General features: G+C 36.3%; 1 protein-coding gene and 1 pseudogene across 3 annotated transcripts in view; one reads left to right on the top strand and one right to left on the bottom strand.

Annotated features, from left to right (window-relative positions):
• LOC118974407 (oligosaccharyltransferase complex subunit OSTC-like) overlaps nucleotides 1–24,191 on the top strand; it is a 115,367-nt pseudogene that overhangs the window by 45,847 nt on the left and 45,329 nt on the right.
• The window catches only part of MBD5 (methyl-CpG binding domain protein 5), a 173,944-nt gene that overhangs the window by 134,064 nt on the left and 15,689 nt on the right, over nucleotides 1–24,191 (bottom strand). For all 3 annotated transcript variants that reach the window (XM_037027789.1, XM_037027792.1, XM_037027793.1), the window contains exon 2: nucleotides 22,625–22,746. The gene's annotated coding sequence lies outside the window, so the exon portion shown is untranslated. The remainder of the gene's footprint in view (nucleotides 1–22,624; nucleotides 22,747–24,191) is intronic.

Here is a 24,191-nt window from a genome sequence, read left to right as displayed (position 1 = left end):
GTTTGGCAGCTAATCTTTCTATCATGGAGAGGACAAACAAAAATACAGAGTTGATCGTTCACACATCTGTGCTTTAATTTTCTTAGCACAGAACTGTGATGTATGATCTATTGTTTCTTCTATTTTATAATATTTTTGCAATAAAGAAAAAGCAAACCAGATTTTTTTAGTAACATATGATTCTCTACCTGAAAGTCAGTCATCTGTGCAGATGCTTTAACTCACTCAGTGCTTTCCTTTTCAGGGTTTGATTTTTTACACAGAAGTGTTAAAGGGTGAAACAGCTTTATTCACTAGAAGAATATGGCTTCCTGAGCATGAAAGCTGACTTTTTGGAAGATATGCTCTATACCAATCTAACTGATGACAAAATTGCTTTTGATGAACAAAATTTTATAATGTAGACTCTACATGTTATTTTATTTTTAAATAATTTAAAATAGTTCACTCAAACTTAGAAAGTGGCAATAGACTAACTGCATCTTATTGTAATTAAATTTCAAAGTTAGTAAATTACTGTAATTCTAAACACAAGGTAAATAATGAGGGGGAGGAATCCACAATAAGGCTTATCTAGCATGTTCTAAAATTTCAAATAGAAAATGACTGTGTGCATTTTTAACTGGATTATAAAAGCGTTGTTTTATATTTGAATATTTTGAATATTTAAAACAATATTTTAATATCAACTTAAAAATGATGGTGAAGACTTTCAGAGACCTTTTAAAATACCAGTAATATGAAACAGTGTGTACCCTTTAATTTTAGCACGTGTGCCCAAAATGTTTCTGAGGTTTCACAGTAAATATCAGCAATGCAGCACATTCTACCTTGATTTTCAATATCTAGGTCACATGGACCACTCTGAATACTGTGAATAGGGAAAAAAACCAAGCAGGAAGATTTCTGTAGTGCCACCAAAAAATCATAACATTCAATTATGGAACCACCCCCCAGCATATTATGGTATTTAAAATAACGATTCCTACATAAAAATAGAAGACAGGGTCCTAACAATGAACTTCTCATCTATTATGTAAATATTTGAGGAGTTAATATATACTTAATAAAATGTCTTTTGTTTTCATTACTCCCTCAAATATGTTTCTGTGTGTGTATGTTTGCACAGCGTATGCATGAGCATGCACACAGACACAGACAAAACCTGAAAATCAATGTACTGTTAATCAAAACCACATGCAATTAAGAAAAAAATTTTGCAGTAGTTAGCAGTAATCAGAACGCATAGCTTCCACTTACAATAAGGGCAAGTAGGTATGATAATAATGATATCTGAAATGAAAATCTTTTAATTTATATAAAAGAGACATAGAGGATTGACAATGTATTTTAATTATAAAAAATGCACAGTGATTTTGCAATTTATTTTAGCTATAATCATAAAATTGCAATTTGGAGGCTGAAATCACCTTTACTGTAGTTTTTTATTATTTTCTTTGATATCTACTGAATTTATTATGTTAGGGTTTTAAAACTGCTCCCTGTCCTTTGCCCAAGTTGTTATGTGAAGGACAAGAAGGAAATACATTTCTTAGAAAAAAAGAGAGACCCTAACAATCTATAATAAAACTGCTACCACTTATAATTTTTATATATGTACAGTTGTTTTTTAAGGGAGATAGAAACGAAAGCAACTTGTCTAAGTGCATTTTTCTTAATCTATTCAATAACAAAAAAGGGAAGTCACACATACGTCAGCATAACAATTCAGATGGGAAACACTGAAAAACACATTTAAATGATTAGAATTTATAGAGATAGAACTTTCATAGATTTTTAATATTAGAAAGACTTGGTTGTAATCAATGTATGTATTTTTAACAGCACTAAATATTACAAATATCTTTTAATCAAGTACAGAACGGAGGTGCTTAAGCCTGCAAGAAAGCAGGACAAATGTGTTCTGCATGTAATATTCCATTAGTTGGCAGCAGACCCTTTTAAAGCAGTAACATTTTCACACGGATACAGGTTAGGAGATATAGATTACAGAATTACTCTAATTATGGAGATGTTCTGGAGGTGCTTTAAAGTGGGTTTATAATATAAAGAAAGGAGAAAAATTAACATTATATATTTTATCTCATTTTAGTCATCATTGCCACGCACAAGAAAGTCGTTTTATACTCATTGTGGTCAACCGACTGCAAACAAAAGATCATAAACTTCTAGAAATGAAAGTCTGGTTTAAGGTTAATTTATTGCTATTCATTGCAAAATAAAATTTATATTCAATGATACAGGAGATGGGTTAGTATAAAGTAATAAATGGAAAGCACTGGCAGAGTAGGTAGAGATTAGGTTATTTCTGAAGAAAGTCACTTCTGTTTTGGCATGGAGAGTAATGTATTACATAAATGTAATGTATTAATATACTATATTTATATAATATAATAAATACATTTTGCCTTTAGTAAGAGAAAAAGTAATGAATTTCTAGATAACTGCATTTCATTAAATACTGATCTATTTATGTCTAAGAATATACTATTAATATCATTATTTTAATATATTGTTTTATTACCTATATTTTGTGCTAAGTGGTATAAGCATCAAAAAGTTACATCAAAAATTATAAGCAACAAAAACTAACACAGCTTGTTAGTTTATGTTGCTACAATTCAAATTGCAGCTAGAGTGATCTTTGTTAAATGCCATTTGATCTGGTCAATTTTCTGCTTACAAATTTTCAATGACTTCTAGTTAAAGATGGCAGGTAGACCATACACATTTTTACTTCTTTTAAGAACTACTAAAAAGACAGTAAAACAATTATATCAATAAAACCACAAGTAATGAACTTGTTTCCAAGATGGCTGCAGAGTAGGTAGAAGCTATACTCACTTGCTCCAGGCCCCAAACTGAATTTACTTCTAAATTATAGAGTAATCAACCTGAATAGCCAAATGAAGGCTAGCTGAACTGAAATATAACCACAGATTTACAGAAGCCACAAAGAGCCTGGTGAAAAGGGTGGGGAGGTGGAAGGGCTGCCCCACACCCATGTGTGGAGGCTGAGAGGGGTATCTCGGCTGCAATACTTCCTCCTAGGAGCGTGGGGTCTCAAATCCCTGCAGGGATCCCACACCCAGAGCAACAGAGTAGGGAATAAGAGCCTGCAAAACACCTGGTGTAGAAAATCAGTTGGGATTCAATCCACCTGGGAGATAAGGGAATCTGCTGGAGACTCAGATGCCACCTTCCCAAGGACCAGAACTCCTGTTGTCATAGCAACAGCCTGGGGAAGTGCTGCCTTGGTTCCAACTGCTGGGAAAGGCCACTCCACTACGCTGGGATCCTGAAGTGGGGTCTGTTGGCTGCACTTAGCAGTGATCTTAGGGGTGCTCTTTTCTCTGGGGAGGCTCTTTCTTGACAGAGACTCAGAGAGTGACTGAACTGTGTGGCTTTGGAAAGGGGACCAGTCTCTTCTACTTGAGCACACGATTGGTACCCAAGCCCCAATCTCTTGATTCACTTGGCCACCCCATCCTACTGAGTTCAGTCATGCGAGGGGGTGGGGGGGCAGGTCACACTGTTGTGAAGAGCTGGAACTTTCAGAGCACCATCTGCCAGGGAATCTTCTGTCAAGGAACTAGATGGGTGGGGCTTAGGTTTGTGGCTACATAGTGGAGAGGGGCACTCCTATTCCCCTTCATGCTCAACCTGTGATATTCCAGGAAGGGGAAGAAGTGCCTGCCCCACTCCTACAGGCTTGCAGGCACCACCCCCAATGAGAGACTGTTTGGATCTGCCCTTTCAAGTCCCCAATAAACCACCCTGCTAAGCTCAGTTCTGTAAGGGGAAGAGAACTGCTTAAGGCTGGAACATCAGGAGTGTGTGATCCCTGTACGCTATTGTGTGGAACCAGGATGAATGGGGTTGGCCCCTCCTATGGGCTGGGCCAGCATCACCCCCATGGGAGACTGTTTTGATCTGTCTTTCTGAGCCTGGTGGCTCTGTCCAGCTGAGCTTGCCCCTGCAGAGGGAATGGCTGGCTGAAGCCATCCTGAACCTGTGGTGTGCCCCTACTGAGAGAGCTACAGCTGAAGGCTTCAGCAGAGACTGAGTGGTTTGACTCTGGAGTAAGGTCCACTTTTCCTACTTTGAGTGTCTGACCATGTGACCCCCAAAGAGGGGACCCACTAACTCCATCCTTCTAACCCTGGTCACCCAACCCTACTGAGCCTGAAAGCCCCAAAAGGGTGTGTGGGTTGTAGCCAGCCTGGGCCCACTCCACAGTCTTTCTTCAGAAGGCTCGGGAAGAAGACCAGGAAACCTCAGGGAGATATGGAGTAGCTGACAAGTGGAGGCAAATCTCAGGGAGCCGCAGTCCTTTTACAGACCTTCCCCCAGCTCTAAGCTACAGGAAGCCAACCCATGTAAACAGATTGACCACCCAGGTCCAGCAGATGCAGCCACAAACAGTAAATGGCATGGTACCTCTTGACAGGTAGCTTGGTGCTGGTTTCACATAATATCCTACATCCACCCATACCTGAACCATGTCTAAGTGGACCCAGAACCAACACAACCAGTGGTGAGCTTCAGATCACACCACAGCTTGATCCAATCAGCCACACAAGTGGATCCAGAATCCACCCAAAGGAGGATTCTGGCAGGCCCCAGACCCTTACTGGAACAATGTGCCTCACAGGGCAGCCCCTGCACAGAGACTCATACACAATGACTGAGGTTTCTTCTTACACTCAGTGAGCCAGCCTGAAGGGTTAACTCCACTTACAAAAGGGATAATAGCATTCAAGACTCAACTACGACAGGAGGATGCAAAATAACCCACAAGAAACATTCCTGGAGCACAGAACTCAAGTGATCTGGGATATTGTGCCACTGAACCTAACAAGGTACCTCCATCATAAAGCTATCCTAACAATTTTGGGAGTCATAGTAGATCTACCCTATACACAGAGACAAAGTGGGGAGACAAAGAAATATGCCACAAATAAAAGAACAAGAGAAATGCCCAGAAAAAAAGAATGAAATGATATGGAAGAAACCGAAATACCAGAGGCAGAGTTTAAAACAATGGTTATGAGGGTGCTTAAGGACCTTAGGGGAAGAATGAATGATCTAGTGAGAACTTAAACAAAGAGACAGTAAGCATTAACAAGAATATAAAACCCACTAAAAAGTAGAAAAAGGAAAATAAAATATTTAAAAAAGTAAAAAAAAATATCTGAAATGAAGAGTACACTAGAAAGAATCAACAGCATGTTAGATGAAGCAGAAGACTGATCAGCAATTTGGAGGACAAGATAACATTAAGCGCCCCCAAAGTATTAAAAAGAAAAGATAATTTAAAAATGTAAGGAAAGTCTTGGGACCTCTGGGACAAGTGTAACAACATCCGCAACACAGTGGTACCCAAAGCAGAAGAGAGTGAACAAGGGATAGAGAGCCTGTTTGACAAAATAATGTATGAAAACTTCCCTAACCCAGTGAAGGAAAAAGTCAAACAAGTATGGGAAGCACAGAAAGCCCCAGTCAAGAAGAACCCAAAGAGGACCACACCAAGACACATCATGATTAAAATGCAAAATGTTAAAGACAAAGACAGAATCTTAAAAATAGGAAGAGAAAAGTAATTAGTTACCTACAAAGGAGCTCCCATAAAACTGTCAGCTGATTTCTCAACAGAAACACTTCAAGCCAAAAGGGATTGGCATGAAATAGTCAAAGCGATGAAAAGTAAGGGCTTATAACCAAGATTACTCTATCTGGCAAAGTTATTATTTAAAATTGAAGGCAAAATAAAGAGTTCCTCAAACAACAACAAAAGTTAAAGATTATTACCACCATGTCCTGGCTGGTGTAGCTCAGTGGATTGAGCACAGGCCTGCGAACCAGACGATCGCAGTTTGATTCCCAGTCAGGGCACATGCCTGGGTTGCAGGCCAGTTCCCGGCAGGGGACACACCAGAGGCAACCATACATTGATATTTCTCTCTCCTTCCCTTCCCCTCTAAAAGATAAATAAATAAAATCTTAAAAAAAAAAGATTATTACCACCAAACTGGCACTGCAATAAATGTTAAAGGACCTCCTTTAAGAAGGAAAAAGAGAGGAACATAGATATAAAAAATAAAATGGCAATAAATAAGTACCTATCAATAATAATCTTAAATGTTAATCAATTAAATGCTCCAATAAAAAGTTATGGTGTGCTGAATGGATAAGAAAACATGACCCATATATATATTGCCAACTTCAGAACATAAGATACACACAGACTGAAAGTGAAGGAATGGAAAAAAATATATTCCATGCAAATGAAAATGAAGAGAGAGGTGGAATGGCAATACTTATGTCAGACAAAGTAGACTTCAAAACAAAGGCTGTAACGAGAGATAGAGAATGGCACTACATAATAGTAAAGGGATAAATTCAACAAAAGGATATAACCTTTGTAAACATGTATGCATACAATAAGGAGCACCTAAATATAACAGAAAATTTGGTCAACATTATGAGAGAGATGGACAGTAATACAGTCACAGTGGGGATTTTAATACCCCACTGACATCAATGGATAGATCTTCCAATATCATCAACAAGGCAACAGCAACTTAAATGACACATTAGATCAGATGGATTTAATTGATATTTACAGAACATTTCATCCCAAAGGAGCAGAATATACATTCTCTTGAAGTGCATGTGGAACATTCTCAAAGATAGGCCACGTGTTAGTACACAAAATAAGTCTTGATAAATTCAAGAAGATTAAAATGATAAGAAGCAGCCCTGGCTAGTGTAGCTCAGTGGATTAAGTGTGCACCTGGGAACCAAAGGGTCTCGGCTCAATTCTCAGTCAGGGCAAATGCCTGGGTTGCAGGCCAGTTTCCAGCAGGGGACGCATGAGAGGCAACCACACATTGATATTTCTCTCCCTCTCTCCTTCCCTTACCCTCTAAAAATAAAAAATAAAATAAAATAAAATAAAATGATATGAAGCATCTTGTCTGACCACAATGGTAAGAAAACGTAATCAACTATAAAAAAAATCCTGAAAAACATTCCAAATCATGGAGGCTAAACAGAATGTTATTAAACAATTAAAGGGATAACAATCATGTCACGGGAGATATCAAAAGTTACCTCCAAAGAAGTGAAAATGAACACACAAATCCAAAATCTATGGGACACAGTGAAAACAGCTGTGTGAAGGACATTTATAGCATTAGAGGCCTATATCAGGAAGAAAAATCTCAAATGAACAATCTAATCCTATACCTAAAATAACTAGAAAAACAATAAACAAACCAACAGTAAGTAAAAGGAAGGAAATCATAAAGATCAGAGTGAAAATAAGTGACACAGAGATTTAAAAAATACAGAGATCAATGAAACCAAGAGCTGGTTCTTTGAAAAGATAAACAAGAATGACAAACTTTTAACCAGACTCAACAAGAGAAAAAACAAGAGAGGACCCCCCAACATAAAATCAGAAAGGAAAGAGGAGAACCAACAACAGCTGATACCACAAAAATAAAAAAGGTCATAAGAAAATACTATGAACAACTATGTGCTAACAAACTGGATAACCTGGATGAAAGGGATAAATTCCTATAGACACACAATCTTCCAAAACTGAATCGAGAAGATTCGGAAAACTTGAGTAGGGCAATTACAACTAATGAAAATGAAGCAGCAGTCAAAAAGCTTCCAGCAAATGGTGACATGTGTTATGTTTGGCCAAGAAAGTGGCAAGAAACCCCTGAAGCAGCCCAAGAAGCAGGCAAAGGAGATGAATAAGGAAGACAAAGCATTCAAGCAGAAGCAAAAAGAGGAGCAGTAGAAACTTGAGGAGTTAAAAGCAAAGGTCATGAAGAAGGCCCCCTAGACACAGGTGAAATTAATCAATTTGGCAAAAAGTAAGCTGCTCCTGTGCCTGAGGCAATGGTGACCCTTAATTTCTTTCCTGTTTTAACATCTGGATTTCCTGCCACAACATCTCTTGCCACTGATGCCTAGAATAAAGTGTTGTCCTGGAGCTTGTTGTACATTTAAGAATAAACTTTTGTTAAAACAACAAGAACAAGCCCTCCCAGCCAGGAGAAGTCCTAGACTGGGATGCTTCACATGTAAATTTTACTTGAACTCAAAAAAGAACTAACACCTGTCCTTCTCAAACTATTACAAAAATTCAAGAGTAGGAAAGACTTTCAAGCTCTTTTAATTAGAGCAGCATTATCCTCATCCCAAAACCAGATAAAAACACTACAAAAAGAGAGTATCATAGGTCATTATCCCTGATGAACACAGATACTAAAATCCTCAACAAAATATTAGCAAACCAAAACCAGCAATACATTAAAAATGTCATATACCAAGTGGGATTTATTCTGTAAATGAAAAGTTGGTACAATATTTGTAAGTCAATAAACATGATATATCATATAAGCAAAATGAAGAATAAAAATCACATGACCACATCAATAGATGCAGAAAATACATTTAATAAAATCCAGCACCTATTTATGATAAAAACTCTCAGCAAAGTGGGAATAGAGGGCTCATACCACAACATAATAAAGGACATATATGACAAACGTATAGCCACTATCGTACCCAACCAGCAAAAACTAAAAGCATTTCCTTTAGGATTAGGAACAAGACAGGGATGTTTGCTTTCAGTACTTAATCAATATAGTACTGGAAGTCTTAGCCATTGCAACAGAGAAAAAAAGAAGAAATAAAGGCATTCAAATTGGAACAGGGAGAGGAAAACTCATTATTTATAAATGACATGATATTGTACACAAAAACCCCTATGACTCCACCAAAAGTACTAAATCTAATAAATAAACTGGCAAATTAAGAGAATGCAAAATTAATATCAGAAGTCAGTGGCATTTTTTAAACACCAATAATAATCTATCAGAAAAAGAAGTTAAGAAAATGATCCCATTTACTATTGCAGCAACAACCAAAAAAGGTACGTAAAAATAAATTTAAGCAAGGAGTTTTAGTAAAAGACTTGTTCTCAAACAATTATAAGACACTAAATGTGGGACTGCCTGGTCCGCCAGCCACTGCCTCATTCACCTGGTCTTCCAGCTGCTGCCTTGCCTCATCGCTCTCTGCCCTAGCTGCCCTGCCTCTGCCCCTCCTACAGTCTGGATGAATGTTCCTTCTTTAACTCCTTGGTCGTCAGACTTCCATACAGTTCGATTTTCTGGCACTTCTGGTAGTTTTTTTAAAAATATTTTATTTATTTATTTTCAGAGAGAGGGGAAGGGAATGAGAGAGGGAGAGAAATATCATTGTGTTGTTGCCTCTCATGTGTTCCCTGCTGGGAACCGGCTTGCAACCCAGGCATGTGCCCCGACTGGGAATTGAACCATGAACCTTTGCTTCACAGGCCCTTGCTCAATCCACTGAGCCACACCAGCCAGGGCGGTACTTTTTTGTTTTTAAACTTGTTGTTTTGTCCTTCTTTTGGTTGTGGGAGGAGGCACAATGTATCTACCTACGCCTCCATCTTGGCCAGAGGGCAGAATAACTGCTTCCCAGGTAAGGTGAAGTTAAAGGAGTTCATCATCATCAAGCCCTTATTATATGAAATGTTAAAGAGGCTTATCTAAGAAAAAGATGATAAAAAATATGAGCAATAAAATGACAACAAACAACTATCAACCACGGAAGCTAAAACTATCAAAACCAAAACAAACTAAACAATTAGAACAGGAACAGAATCAAAGAAATGGAGACTACATGGAGGGTTATCAGTGGGAAGAAGAAGGAGAGAGGATGGGGGAAAAGGTACAGGGAATAAGAAGGATAATTGGCAGGTACAAATACACAGGGGGAGAATAACAGTATAGGAAATGGAGAAGCCAAGAACTTATACGTATGACCCATGGACATGAACTAAGGCAGGGGTGGTGGAATGCTGGTTAGAGGGAAGTTGCCGGGCAGAGGGGAATAAAGGGGAAAAAAATGGGACAACTGTAATAGTATAATCAATAAAATATATTAAAAAATTATAAGACACTGAATATACAAATAAGTAAAAGGATATACTGTGGCCCTGGCTGGTGTAGGTCAGTGAATTGAGCACTGGCCTGTGAACCACAGGGTTGCTGGTTCCATTCCCTGTCAAGGTACATGCCTGGGTTTCAGGCCAGGTCCCCAGCAGGGGGTGTACAAGGATAACCACATGTTGATGTTTCTCTCCCTCTCTTTCTCCCTCCCTTCCCCTCTGTCTAAAAATAAATAAAATCATTTTTTTAAACAAGGATATACTTTGTTCATGGATAGCAAGGATTAACATCACAAAATGTTTATGCTAGCCAAAGTAATCTACAGATTCAATGCATTCCTGTTAAAACATCAATGGTGTATCTAACAGATCTAGAACAAATATTCCAAAAATTTTTATGGAACCCAAAAAAGAGAAAACTCAAATGGCCTCAGTAATCTTGAAAGAAGAACACAGTTGAAGGTATTCAATATCTGATAGCAAAGTATACTACAAGGCCACTGTAACCCAAATAGCCTGGTATTGGCATAAGAATAGGCATATATAGATAAATGGAACAGAATCAAGAGCCCAGAAAAAAATCTGTACTTTTATCACCAATTAATATTCATAAAGAGGGCAAGAACATATACTGTGGGAAAGATAGTCTAATTAATAAATGTTTAAAAAAATTGGACAAATACATGCAAACACATGAAATTAGAATACCTTCTTACATAATAGACTAGAATAAACTCAAAATGGGTTACAGATTTAGTGTAAGACTCAAAACCATAAAAATCCTAGAAGAAAACATAGGCAGTAAAATCTCAGATATCTCTTGTATCAATATTTTTGTCGCTATGTCTCCTTGGGCAAGGGAAACAAAAGGAAAGACAAATAAATGGGACTATATCAACCTGAAAAGTGCACATCAAAAGAAACTACCAACAAAATGAAAAGGCAATCCACTGAATGGCAGAATATAATCACCAGTGATACATCTGATAGAAGATTAATGTCCAAAATTTTGAAAGACCTTAAAATGAGAAGAAAAAAAGGACGTACAAATGGCCAAAAGACCATATAAAGGATGCTCAATGTTACTAGTCGTCAGAGAAATGCAAATTAAAACCACAATGAGAGGAGTTAAGCCCCCCCAAAAGCTCCACATGGCTAGATAACACTATGGTGATGACCAGAGGGAAAAGGGGGTGCAGGGGAGGTAGAAGAAGGTAAAGGGGGATAAATGGTAACAGTAGGAGGCTAGTCTTCAGGTGGTTAGAACACAATATAATATGCAGGTGATATATCATGAAACTGTACACCTGAAACCTATAATTTTATTAACCAATGTTACTCTCCAATAAATACAATAAAAATTAAAAAATATCCACCATATCACAGATATATTTGTCTTCTAAAAAAACAGAACTCTTTCCCCAGCCAGTGTGGCTCAGTTAGTCGAACTATCATCCTGTTCACCAGAAGGCTGAGGTTTTGATTCCTGGTCAGGGCACCTGCCTGAGTTGTGGGTTTGAAACTTGGTCAGCATGCGAATGGGAGACAATCAATCAATGTTTCTCTCTCTTCCTCCTTTCATCACTTTCTAAAATTAATAAACATATTTAAAAAATTAAGAAAAAGAACTCTAGCTAGTATTCTCAGGAACAGTGAGTAAACATCACATCTACAAAATAATGATGATGATTATAATGTAACGATTATAGCAAATATATATAAGGCTTACAATATTCCAGATATTGTCCTCGGTGTTTTATATTTATCAATGCATTGAATACTCAAAACTCTGAGTCAGATATAGTACTCTTACCACATTCAAATTAGGACAGAGACAGTTTTAAACTTGTTCAAGGTCACAGAAATACTAAACGTGAGAGATCAGAATTCAAACTCAGCCCAGTTCCAGAATTTGTGCTCTTAATCACTACCCTCTTCAGCTTAAAACAAACAAATAAATAAAGAAAACAAATATTGACAAACTATGAACCCAGAGTACAGAACTCTTAATAAAAACAAAATTTTCCATTTCAAGCCTATAAATCTTTTTTTGTTTTTGTTTTAAAAATTGAGAGCATTGCCAGAAAATAGATTTAAAAAGAAACAAAAAGTACCATTGAAAAGATGAGACACTAGGTGTTCAACTCATGTGGTCCTTCAAAGAATAATAGAAACAACAGAGGAAAGAAGAAGAAAAAAAGAAAAAAAGGGAAGAAATTGTAAAGAAATAATATAAGACAATTTACTAGAAATGGAATCCTTCAGATGAAAGTGCTGACAAAACACAACATGAATAGGAAAGTCTGCACCTACAGAACTGAAAAAATGCCAAGAAAAATTAGAGTGGACTCCAAAAGTTGTCAGAGGTAAAAAGCAGAGGAGCTTCAAAGGACTGAGGGTGGTGTTAATGAATTTTAGAAGTCTGTGGAACACCACCTTCCAAGTTCACAGAGAAAGCAGTTTGTACCCTAGATTCCAGATAAACTAGATGGCACACAGTTAGACGGGCAGCCGTTGCTTCTCTTCAGCATATTCTTCAAAGGCAGTGTCTTTTCCACAATTTTTAACACAATGATTGTTATGATTATCACAAAAGAAGTACACAGAAGTGGTACGAAATGTCAGTTTTTAAACAGCATATCAAACGTCAAAAAGTAGCATCTTTTAATGCATTTTTCTTGCTCTCCAACAATGATTCACATGTCCCCGTTCCCACTCCACCTCTCCCCTTCCCCCAATCAGGCCCTGCACCCAAGCTTGCACGTTCTGAAATTAGATCCTGGATACACCGCTAGTGAGAAGTAAACATTTCAAACATGTAAAAGTTAAAAAAAATCATCCATATATTATTTCTTAGGGAGTTGTTGAAGATATGCTTCACTAAAGGAGGCTGTACAAAGAGACAGGAAACATAGAAACGGAGATAAAAAAAACATAAAAAAGAACCAGTCAGAAATTAAGAAATAAAATGATATCAGAAGTGAAAACTACATTGTAAGGAATCAACAGTAGATTACAGGAAGCAGAGGATCAACTCAGTAACTTAGAAGAAAAGGTAGCAGAAAACACCCAATCAAAACAGCAGAAAGAAAAAAAATATAAAAAATTGAGGAGACTATAAGGAGCCTCTGGGACAACTCCAAGTGTACCAACATCCACATCATAGGGGTGCCAGGAGGAAAAGAGAGAGAGAAATTGAAAACCTATTTGAAAAAATAATTATTGAAAACTTCCCTAACCTGATGAAAGATATAAAAACCTAGGAAACACAGAGAGTCTCAATCAAGATGAACCCAGAGGCCCACACCAAGACACATCATAATTAAAATGCAAAAGGTTAAAGACCTTTAAAGAGAGAATCTTAAAAGAAGTAAGAAAAAAGCAGAAGCTACCTACAAGCCAGCTCCCATAACTATGTCAGCTAATTTCTCGAAAGAAACTTTGCAGGCCCGAAGGCACTGGCAAGAAATAGGGAAAGTGATGAAAAGCAAGAGTACTCTACCCAGCAAAGCTAACATTTAGAATGGTATTATATGAGATGTTAAAGGGTCTTCTTTAAGAAGATAAAAATATGAAGAATAAAATGGGAATAAATACATATCTATTAATAATTGAAACCAAAACCAAAATAAACAAAGAAGCGGAACAGAAATGGAATCATAGATACAGAGAACATTTTGATGGTTGACAGACAGGAGGGGGATGGGGGGAATAGGCGAAAAAGGTGAAGGATTAGGAAGTACAAAGCGGCTATTACACGATAGTCATGGGGATGAGAACAGCAAAGGGAATATAGTAGCCAAAGAGTATATATGCAGGACCCATGGACCTGGACAACAGTGTGGGGACTGCTGAGGGAGTGGGGAGGGTTTGGGTGCAGGAAGCAAAGGGGGGAAAATTGGGACAACTGTAATAGCATAAACAATAAACAATTTAAAAAAAAGGACTGAAAGGTTCATTAAGAACTTCCCAGACAAGAAAAAGCTAAGGGAGTTCATTACCACCAAACCAGTATTACAAGAATGTTAAAGGGTCTTGTTGAAGAAAAAATAAAAAGATAAAAATATGAGTAGTAAAATGGCAAAAATATGCATCTATCAATAATTACTTTAAATGAAAATTGATTAAATGCTCTAATCAAAAGACATGTGTGGCTGAATAAATGCAAATAAATAAGAAAATAAATAAGAAATAAATAAGAAAACACTACTACCCTTACATATGCTGTCTACAAGAAACTCACTTCAGATTGAAAAGCAGATATAAACTGAAAATAAAAGGATGGAAAGAGATATCTCAAAAATAAAACAGCTGGGGTAACAATGCTTGTACCAGACAAAATATACTTTTAAAAAAAGGCAATAACAAGAGACAAAGAAGAACCCAGCAATTCCACTTCTGGGAAAACACAAAATTGAAAAGATATATGCATCCATAGGTTCACTGCAACATCATTTAAAATAGCCCAGATACAGAGGCGACCTAAGTGTCCATTGATATAGAGTAGGGCATACAATGGAATGGATGTCTTACATACATACATACATACAATGGAATATGACTCAGCCATAAAAAAGAATGAAATCTTGCCATCTGCAACAACATGGATGGACCTAGAGGGTATTGCGCCGAGTGAATTAAGTCAGACAGAGAAAGATAGATGCCATATGAGTGAATTCACTTATATGTAGGATCTAAAAAAGCAAAATAAATGAACATGCAGAAGAGAAACAGATTCACAGACACATTTTGACAGATGCCAGATGGGAGGAGGTTGGGGGGATGGGTGAAAAGGGTGAAGGCATTAAGAAGCACAGATTGGCAGTCACAGAGCAGTCATGGTGATATAAAGTACAGCACAGGGAGTATAGTCAATAATATTGTAACAACTATGTGTGGGGCCACATGGTAATAGATTAATTGGGGTGATCACTTCATAAATTATATAAATGTCTGATCACTGGACTGTAAACCTGAAACTAATATAATATTGTATGTCAACTGTAATTAAAAATAAAGCAATTATTTAGAAAAATAAAAAAACAATAACAATAATGCAAAACAACCTAAGAATTCAAAATTTTAAGAAAACTAAAGAAATTGTGTAAATAATGACATATAACCAAAAAAGAGTATTTGGGACTATAATTAATCATTAATTCAAATATTCTGTTTCTGACACTGTTTTGGGTACTGAGAATATAATGGTGAGGGGGAAAATAATAAACAAAAAATCAAATAAATTAAACTAGATAATAATCCTTGTCTTCTTGAGCTATAGTGAATGTAGAACATGACAATTTCAAAAATTAAGTGATATAAAATGTTATTTTTAGTAATAGTAAGTATTATGGAGAAAAATATAAGAAGGAAAGTAGAGCAAGAATGCCTAGTAGCACCCTGACCAGTCTGGCTCAGCTGGGTGGAGCATTATCCCATAGACCAAAAGGTCACAGGCTCGATTCCCGGTGAGGTCACATTCCTGGGTTGTGGGTTCAGTCCCAGGAGTAGATGAGATACAACCAATCAATGTTTCTTTCTCACATCAATGTCTCTCTCCTTTCTTTCCCTCTCTCTAAAATCAATAAGCATTTCCTCAGGTGAAGATGAAAAAAAGAAAGAATACCATGTAGGAAAATTGATGTTTCCAGTAAAATGATCAGGGATAACTTGGAGCAGCTGTCACTGGGTCAAGAATTTAAGGAAGGGAAGGACCAAGCAATGTGGTAATCTGGGTGGATGAAATTTTCAGATGGAGGGAAGAGCAAATGCAAAGGCATCTTTCATGCAATAATACAAATCCTTAATTGCAGTTATAAAACAGATGTGAATGGAGTAAATTTTAGAAATATAAAAAGAAAGGACTGAGGACAGAACCATGGAGTAGGTGTGTGCACTAATATCCTCATCTGACACAAGGGACAATGCCAAAGCAGCAGCACCTATAGTTAATGGGACAAAAAATAAAGTTATTAGTTTATTATCCATAGTTAGCAACAGAGAAACCAAAACCAGAGATAAAACTAAACCCAGAACAACAGAGAAAAGGTGGAGGGTGGGGTAGGGCGAGTGAGTGTATAGTGCCTCCTTTAATTATTTATGTGTGTGAGTGTGTGTGCTTATGTGTTAATATAGGACGACTAAAAGTAATTAATAAAAAACCTGATGTAGAGGTATATTGCTTTTCCCTGGAAAAATGAAGATACATATCAGAAAGAAAATGGAAAAAGAAGTGAGGCTTAAGTGGGTAACGCTGGACCCAAGAACTATTGATTTTAACCATGTGTATTATTAATTTGATTTAAGCAGACACACACACACACACACACACACACACACACACACACCCCTTCTGGAGATTTTCCATTGCTCTTAGAATAAATATAAACATCCTAAATACAGCCTACAGGGGCCTGCCTGCCCCACCCCCGCCCTATACCTTCCTCCCCTGAACTCTCTGCTCTAGCCACACCAGTCTCCTTTAAGTTTCCTGAGCAAGCAAGCCCCTAGAAGCTTCTGTCCATGCTATTCCTTCCATCTGGAATTTCTGGGGCCCCATACAGCTGGTCCCACCTCCAGGTATGACTTACCTGTTAGGCACAATAGGCACAAATGCCTAGTGCTCATAATATTTTAGGGGTCCATGAAGTGTTTTAACTTCATTTAAAATAATAGGAAAAAGCCTTTTACATAAAAGAAATGTTTAAATGGATAATATTAACATATTTGTCTTCATGTTAGTGTAACTGCAAAATATGATTTTTACATGTTAATATTTTCTGGAGGCAGAGGCCATGAAGGCAAAAGTGTGTAGGAGCACAAAAGTCATCATGTGGCCCCTGCCTGTCTTACTTCCTGATTCCACATGACCTTGTGAATCCCCCAGATCTCAGCCTGATTCAGACTATATGAAGTCCTCATATATGTTCTCCCCTCACCTTGTTATATAGAAATTAAGTAAATTATTGTGTGATTTTGCATTTAATGAAATCAGAAACCACGTGCGCGTTGTTCACCATTATATCCGCTGCATGAAGATTTGTACGAAGTGAGGTGAGACCCTGGAGGACTGAGAATTTTCTGCTGTGCTATCTCAAATACTTGTTTGGTTTTCTGATCCTGGATTTGCTATTTACTAATTTAATCTCTTAGTGATTAATTTTCCTCATTTAAAAATAAGGGTAATAAATTTAGAATAGTACCTGGTACAAAGTAAACCCTATTTAAAACAGGGTTTACTTCTTCATGTTATTGGAGGATTACTACTATTTTTGTTACTGTTATCATCATCATTATTCTTCCATAAATTAGGTGAGTCAAGTAAATGTTTTGGTTTGTTAATTCCCTCCCTTTTCCTATGTTATGTAAATATATTTTAAATGCCGGGGACCAGCCCTGGCTGGGTAGCTCACTTGATTGGAGCACTGTCCCGATACACTAAGGTTGCAAATTTGATCTCCTGTCAGGGCACATGCAAGCACCAACAAATGAATGCTTAAATATGTGGAACAACAAACCGATGCTTTCTCTATCTTTTTCAAATCAATAAATAAAAATTAAAAAAGTAAACAGGGGGAGTCATATTAACAACTTAAGTCACAAAATTCTTAGGAAAGTTAGAATGAATAGCTGTTAAGACAGAAGGAAGCTGAGGTTCTGGTAACTGAAAATACACAATTATCCATGAATTCAAGACTTTAGGGCTTTCAAAATATTCACACTAACCAGTTTATAATTTTACATGGTAAGATCAGGCTAGAAGAATATTTTCATCAAAGAATAGCAAATCAGAATTCTCTCAAAGATAAATTCCTGAAAATCTAATAAAATGAGAGGTGGCATTTATTATCTTATTTTTTTAAACAAAAATCTTACCTATTTCCTGTGAATAGATGCTCTACACAGCTGAACACAATTTTCAACAATGGTTGCAATTTTTATACATAATTCCTTCTCTAGGCAAATAAAAAAACATACCCCAAAGCAGTAAAAATAAAATAAAGCTACAGTACCTGAAAAACCTACCAAGGATTTTTGTTTTGGTAAACAACTGTGTTACCATTTAAACTCCAGACTCCTGAGATGACCCTTGGGATAAAGTGACAGCTTCAGGTCTGATTCCCTCTGGTACTTCAAGCAACCTCCACAACCTAAAGACTATTTTTTGAGTATAAATGGCTGGCTACAAGCAGAATGTCCTGGGGCTTTGCCTTGGGGCTATAATCTCACCTAATCATTATTCACAATCTCTCAGAAAAGCCTCAGTTAAAATTGTGATTGCTTTGTAGAACTAAACTTGCAGATTCATTTTTGAAAATCTTTCTTTTTCATAACTTCAGTTTTTGTCTAATTTATGCACCTTTAGGTCTCAACTGCAGCAAGTGTTAAAACCTAGACCAACAGATAATCTGTTTGGAGTGTTGCTTTCTTTACCAATTTATTGTGAAGATATTTTTAAAACAAAAATGCTTAAGGACTACATGGCATCATACATGTAACTGAATACATAGAATCCTTAAAGGGAATATGAAAAGCAGTGATAATGGAGAGGAGGTTGGTAAATCCAGAATTTTGCAAGAGTTCTCATAAGCCATCTTTTATTTGAAAATCCAAAATAATTTTCATAAGTACAACAATGAACTAAAGGATGCAATAGTCCCTGAAATATCAGGGAATAAGGTAGAGTCAAATCACGCCACAAATTTCTTTAATTAGACCTTTTACTTATTTTACTTAGGATGTCAAAGATACTACTTCTTGCCATCTACCCTGCCAAAAGCTTCCACTTTCTCTTTATTTCTAGGATTGATCACTGCAATCTCTTCACTGTTCTTCCCATAACTCTGCTCGAGCTGACAGTGAAATACAACGTCTTACTGATTGTAACAAGTTAAAAGAGTCTCCTCTCCTGTAAGCAGCAGTTAAGAGCAAGGACTGTATGTCTCAGATTGCCTGGATTAGTCAGACTCCCTACCTCTATGAAGGATATAGTAATAGTTCTTACTACAAAGTATATTGTGAAGATTAAGTAAGACAATTGATTTAAAGTATTTAGTAGATTGTTTGGTACATAATAAGCAGTCAATAATTGTTAGGTATTGTTGTTAATAATGGTAAGTTTTAAGCACCTTTCATTTACTTATTGACTGCCTTCTGAGAAAACTGGAAAAACACATTGTGTGACTTTGGACTAACTGGATTTAAACTCTTGTTCTTTTGCTCTCTCATTCATAAAATAGTATGATCTGACAATATTAACCTAAAAGTCTCTATTAACTTAAAATTTATATGATTCTACTTAGCTATGGTTAAGGCTCACATTTATTTTCCTTCTCTGCTTTTCATATATTGATAATTCTATTTCTAGTTGAGACCAAGTTTGTTTTTTGCATCCTTCTTTGAATAAGAGCCATATCTGATGATATTCTGTACTCTTCCTGGCATTAGTAATAATAAGATATTTTCCTAATTTCCTACAATGAACTATAATATTCACTATCAAACCCCACAGAAGACCCTAAGAAAGTACTGCTTTCTTCTAAAGTGATACCTTAAAAACTAATGAGCTATTAATCACATAAACATGTACAACTTTGTGTTCCATCTAATCCAAGGATTTAAAAAAATCTGTTACATCTCTGGAGAGGCATATGTAGTTTTACTGTTCAGTCTTGGAAAAGTCCCTATTAAAACTGTGAAACAACCCACAATTAAGAGTAGCTTCTGAGGACAGAAAAATGTTCATATCATGGTACAAAAAGTTACATCTTCTAATAAGGCATTTAGTAAAAATGGAAAACTGGTTTTTAGCAATGTTATTTACAACAGCCAAGTGCTAGAAACAGCCTAAGTGCCCATGAGTAAATGAGTGGATCAAAAAACTGGGGTACATTTACATAATGGAATACTACACAGCAGAAAGAAGGAGCTCCTACCCTTTGCAACAGCATGGATGGAAACAGAGGGCATTAGGCTGAGTGAAAAAAGCCAGGCGATGAAAGACAAATACCATATGATCTCATCTGTAAGTGGAAGCTAATCAGCGAAACAAACAAGTGAGCAAAATAGAACCAGAGACATGAAATAAAGAATAAACTGACAGTGACCAGAGGGGAGGAAGGAGGGGCATAACAGTGAAAAGGGGAAGGGTCAAGTCAAGGAACATGTATAAAGGACGGGTGGACAAAGACAATGGGGTGGGGAGGATTGAATGTGGGAGGTGAGGGGTAGGTAGAGCAGGGGAGAGTAATGGGGATGACAGTAAGTGAACAGCAGTAAAAAAACCTAAAAAATACAAAAAATATATTACTGATAACTAAAAATACATGAGTCAAAAACAAAACAAAAACAAAGAAAGTGATGCATGAGTGATGAGCAACACATTTTTTTTTTTGGTCACAACTACTTAGGATAATTTAATTCTTATAGAGGCTGCTTTAAAATCCTGAATTAGGTTAACACAGGTCTTAGCTAATGCTGATGTTTGGTATAACATTGTAACTACTTTGTACGGGCAGTCAGTGATTTCAGTAAGAAAAGCTATGTTAGATGTAAAGTACAGGTTAGGTAAAACGACTCTTAAGAGTCAGTCTCATACTGAAATGTTAAAAGATGAAGTAGCTTGGTGTCTGAATTTACTTCCAATAATACACGCGGTTAAAAAAACACAAGATTAGCCATGAGTTCTTAATTACTGAAGCCGGATGAGGTAGATGGGGTTTATGAAATAATTCTGCCAAAGCTTCTGTTTCAAACTATCCAAAAAATAAGGTTTTTAAAGAAAAAGACAATGAACATACAGACACCAAAACCAGAATCCACGTAGAATAGATGATGACACACATATTCAACCTCATAAACATGCTAACCTTACATGGCAAAAATGAAGCACATAAAATCAAAACAAAATAAAACATAAAAGAATGAAAATATGGGAAATAATTATATACAGGATTTACAGTGTTATATTCTTAATAGTGATTCCTTGCAATCAGGAAAAACCATTAAAAAGCCCAAGAAAAATTTGGACTGGAGCATAAATGAGATGGTCATAAAAGAAATATAAGGGACAAATACAAATACAAAAAGACATTTATTTTACAAATAACCAAGTACCATAGTTTTAGGACTAAAAGATGCACCAGACCATATCACGCACCTATGTATTAGAGGAAGAAATTAGGAAAAAAAATTGAAGCCAAAAATGTGGTGAAATATGTAACAGCCTGTGACCCCGCTCCGCCACTGCCCCCCACCGTGGCGAGCCAGGTGAGCTACATTTGGACTGTAAGACGCACCCCCTTCTCCTCCCAAATTGCGGGCTGGAGTGCGTCTTATAGTCCAAAAATATGGCTAATGAAAGTTAAAATACCATATACTTTTTTCATTTCATATTTATTTAAAAACAAAAACAGTTAATATCAAATAACAAACTACAGAGAAAGTAGCACTCTTATAAACTACTGGTAAAAATGAAACTTGGTAGAGATTTTTAATAATTACTTTTTGATCTACCAATTCCATTTCAAGAATATATCATAAACTAGTATTTTCCAAAGTGTTAAATGGATGTTGTCAGATGTTACTTTGTATCTGTGTATGCAAGTCTAAATTTAATTTTAAATGTAAATTTATACAGTGGCACTTAAGTTTTTTCTCCTTAAAGTTTTTTTCCTGTGCTTTTATAAAAATAGACTATTTTTTAGAGAAGTTTTGGACTTAGAAAAGTTGAGCAGAAAGTCAACTTTTTACAAAAATTTTTCTTATACTCCCTCCCCACGCACATGTACAATTTCTCTAATGTTCAAAATCCCACAGACAGGTGTTATTTTAAGAAAGGATTCTATAATCAAGTAAGTTTGATTTCTAAGACCTTAGTAGACTACACATTGGTATTTTCTAAGAGACAGGACAACCGTGTTTCCTTATAGCCTACATCATGGAACCCTTCCATCAGAGAGCATGCCTAGAAACCAAGGTTCTGCAATGTTTACTTTTGGAAATGGTCCTAAAAAAATCACGAGGCATGAATTTAACAATGTATGTACAAGTACACTCACTGAAGGCATGTTAACCACCGGGAGAAGTTGGAAAAGATCCTAAATGCTTAGTGATTGGAAAGTGGTTACATGACTTATGCTATGTCCTTAAATTGGAATACTATACAACCACCAACAGTGGTAATGTGGATGAAGATTGCCACAACTTGCTAAGTGAAAGAAGCAGTCTGGCCAAAAAGCATATTTATCCTATTGTGTCTAGTCGTAATCATAATAGTTATATAGACACGTATGTTATACATAAACATGTACATATCAGTAAATTCAGAGAGGCATACAATAAAATACAAAGAATAGTTGTCTCAAAGTGGTAGGATCACTCTACTTTTCTGTACTGTCATATAGATAATTTTTTAAATGAAGATTTTAGTTTCATAATAGAAATATGTTTTTAGAGCCAACGTATGTCTTAACTCTTTGGCATTTTACCCTATAGATGTCAGAAGATGTTTTCCATATTTAATAAAAAGTTAAATTCACTGACAAGAAAACCATAATTATATAAAATAATTCCAAGAGAGAAAGAAACCACAGTTCCTACCTTCTGGAGAGAAACTGATAAAAACATAACAAGTGCTGTGAGACCCAGCAGCGTAACGGAGGCAGTAAGTCTCTAGATGCTCTATACCTTTATGAGTCCCCGTATGGGAGCACCTCTTCTCTCTGAAACAGAAGTAATGGAGACACACGCATTTATTTAAAAGAGCGGCTGAATGGAAACCATTCTTAAGCACAGATTGGAGCTATACAGCTGGCCTGTTTTCAAGTAGGGTCTCATAGGTAAACAGCTGGAAATACTATCTCTTACTTATTGTGTAACTTTGGAAACATTATTTATCTTTTCTGTAGCTCAGGTTTCCTCACCTGCAAATGGGGATAATAATAGTACCCAACTAGAAGGACGGCTACAAAGATTAATATTCATAAAATAGTCACAACATTGCCAGATACGGTAGCATATGTTATACATGTGGTTTTTAGAAATAAACACCTGGGAAGGGGTGGTTATTAAAAGAGACCCTTCATAGAGTATATTACTATAAGTAATATACTTACAGTATTCCATTCACATCTCAAGTAATTCTCACCTCAATGCTGTGAGGCAGGTATTATTACCATCTGGCCCTTAGCTTTGTAAATTATAAGCTTGATTCTATCAACTCCCCAAAATGTTACGAACTCAAAAGAAATGGATCGATTTAAAAGGAGAGTATTTTTGTTGCTCTAAATGGTGTTCAATGGTTTGAATAAAATACTATTTACTGATGTCTGCTCTATTTGAGTACCAAATGACATAGAAATCACCTATCAGTATAAAATTAAAGCAATGAGTACTGAAAACTCAAACTAGACCTTCAATCAAGTCAGAGTAGTGTGCATGTCTATTGTTTTATCATTTTTTCTTAATGTTTATATGGCATAGCATCTCCAATGGCACATTTTTTCCCCAAGAATATTAATGTAAATCTAATAATAATTTTTTTCAGAAAAATCTAAAGGGATCTTAAAAACAATTGGCCCAGATTTTTTTTTTTTTTAAAGAAGGGAAGGGGGAAACATCAATGTGAGAGAAAAACAACAACTGGTTGCCTTTTGCATGCAGTTTGAACCTGAAACCCAGGCGCATGCCCTGATCAGGAGACCAACGGTGACCTTCTGCTTTGTGAGCCATGCTGGTCAGGGCTGGTCCAGACTTTAAAAAAAATGTCAATGTCATGACCCAAAAAGGCTAGGAAATATTTAGATTAAAGGTAATTAAATGGATAGGACTACTGAATACAATGTATGATCCTTAATTGGCTTTTGGATCGGGGGAAAAAGATAAGCTATATTTAATGGACAGTTGGAAAATTTAAAATAGACTTTAAATCTCTATTAATACATTTAAAATTAACTTAGGCAGTTTATTCTTATAGATGAAATTATTCATGTATTTACATTCATCATAATTTATTAAATACCTACTCAGTGTGGCAAGCCTATAGGTAACAAAAATTCTTACAAATAACAGACCCTAAAATACAGCCTTGGCTGCCCAGAGGGGTTAAGGGAAGGGCAATGAGGACCCCACTGTCTCAGTCTGGTAAGTTAGCAAAACAGCTAAACTA

Source organism: Sturnira hondurensis, unplaced genomic scaffold, assembly GCF_014824575.4.
Source record: "Sturnira hondurensis isolate 20B ecotype Veracruz unplaced genomic scaffold, ASM1482457v3 Scaffold0019428, whole genome shotgun sequence".
In the NCBI taxonomy this organism is placed as follows: Eukaryota; Metazoa; Chordata; class Mammalia; order Chiroptera; family Phyllostomidae; genus Sturnira; species Sturnira hondurensis.
Note: the sequence above shows the minus strand (reverse complement) of the source record. Positions and strands in the feature narration are given on the sequence as shown.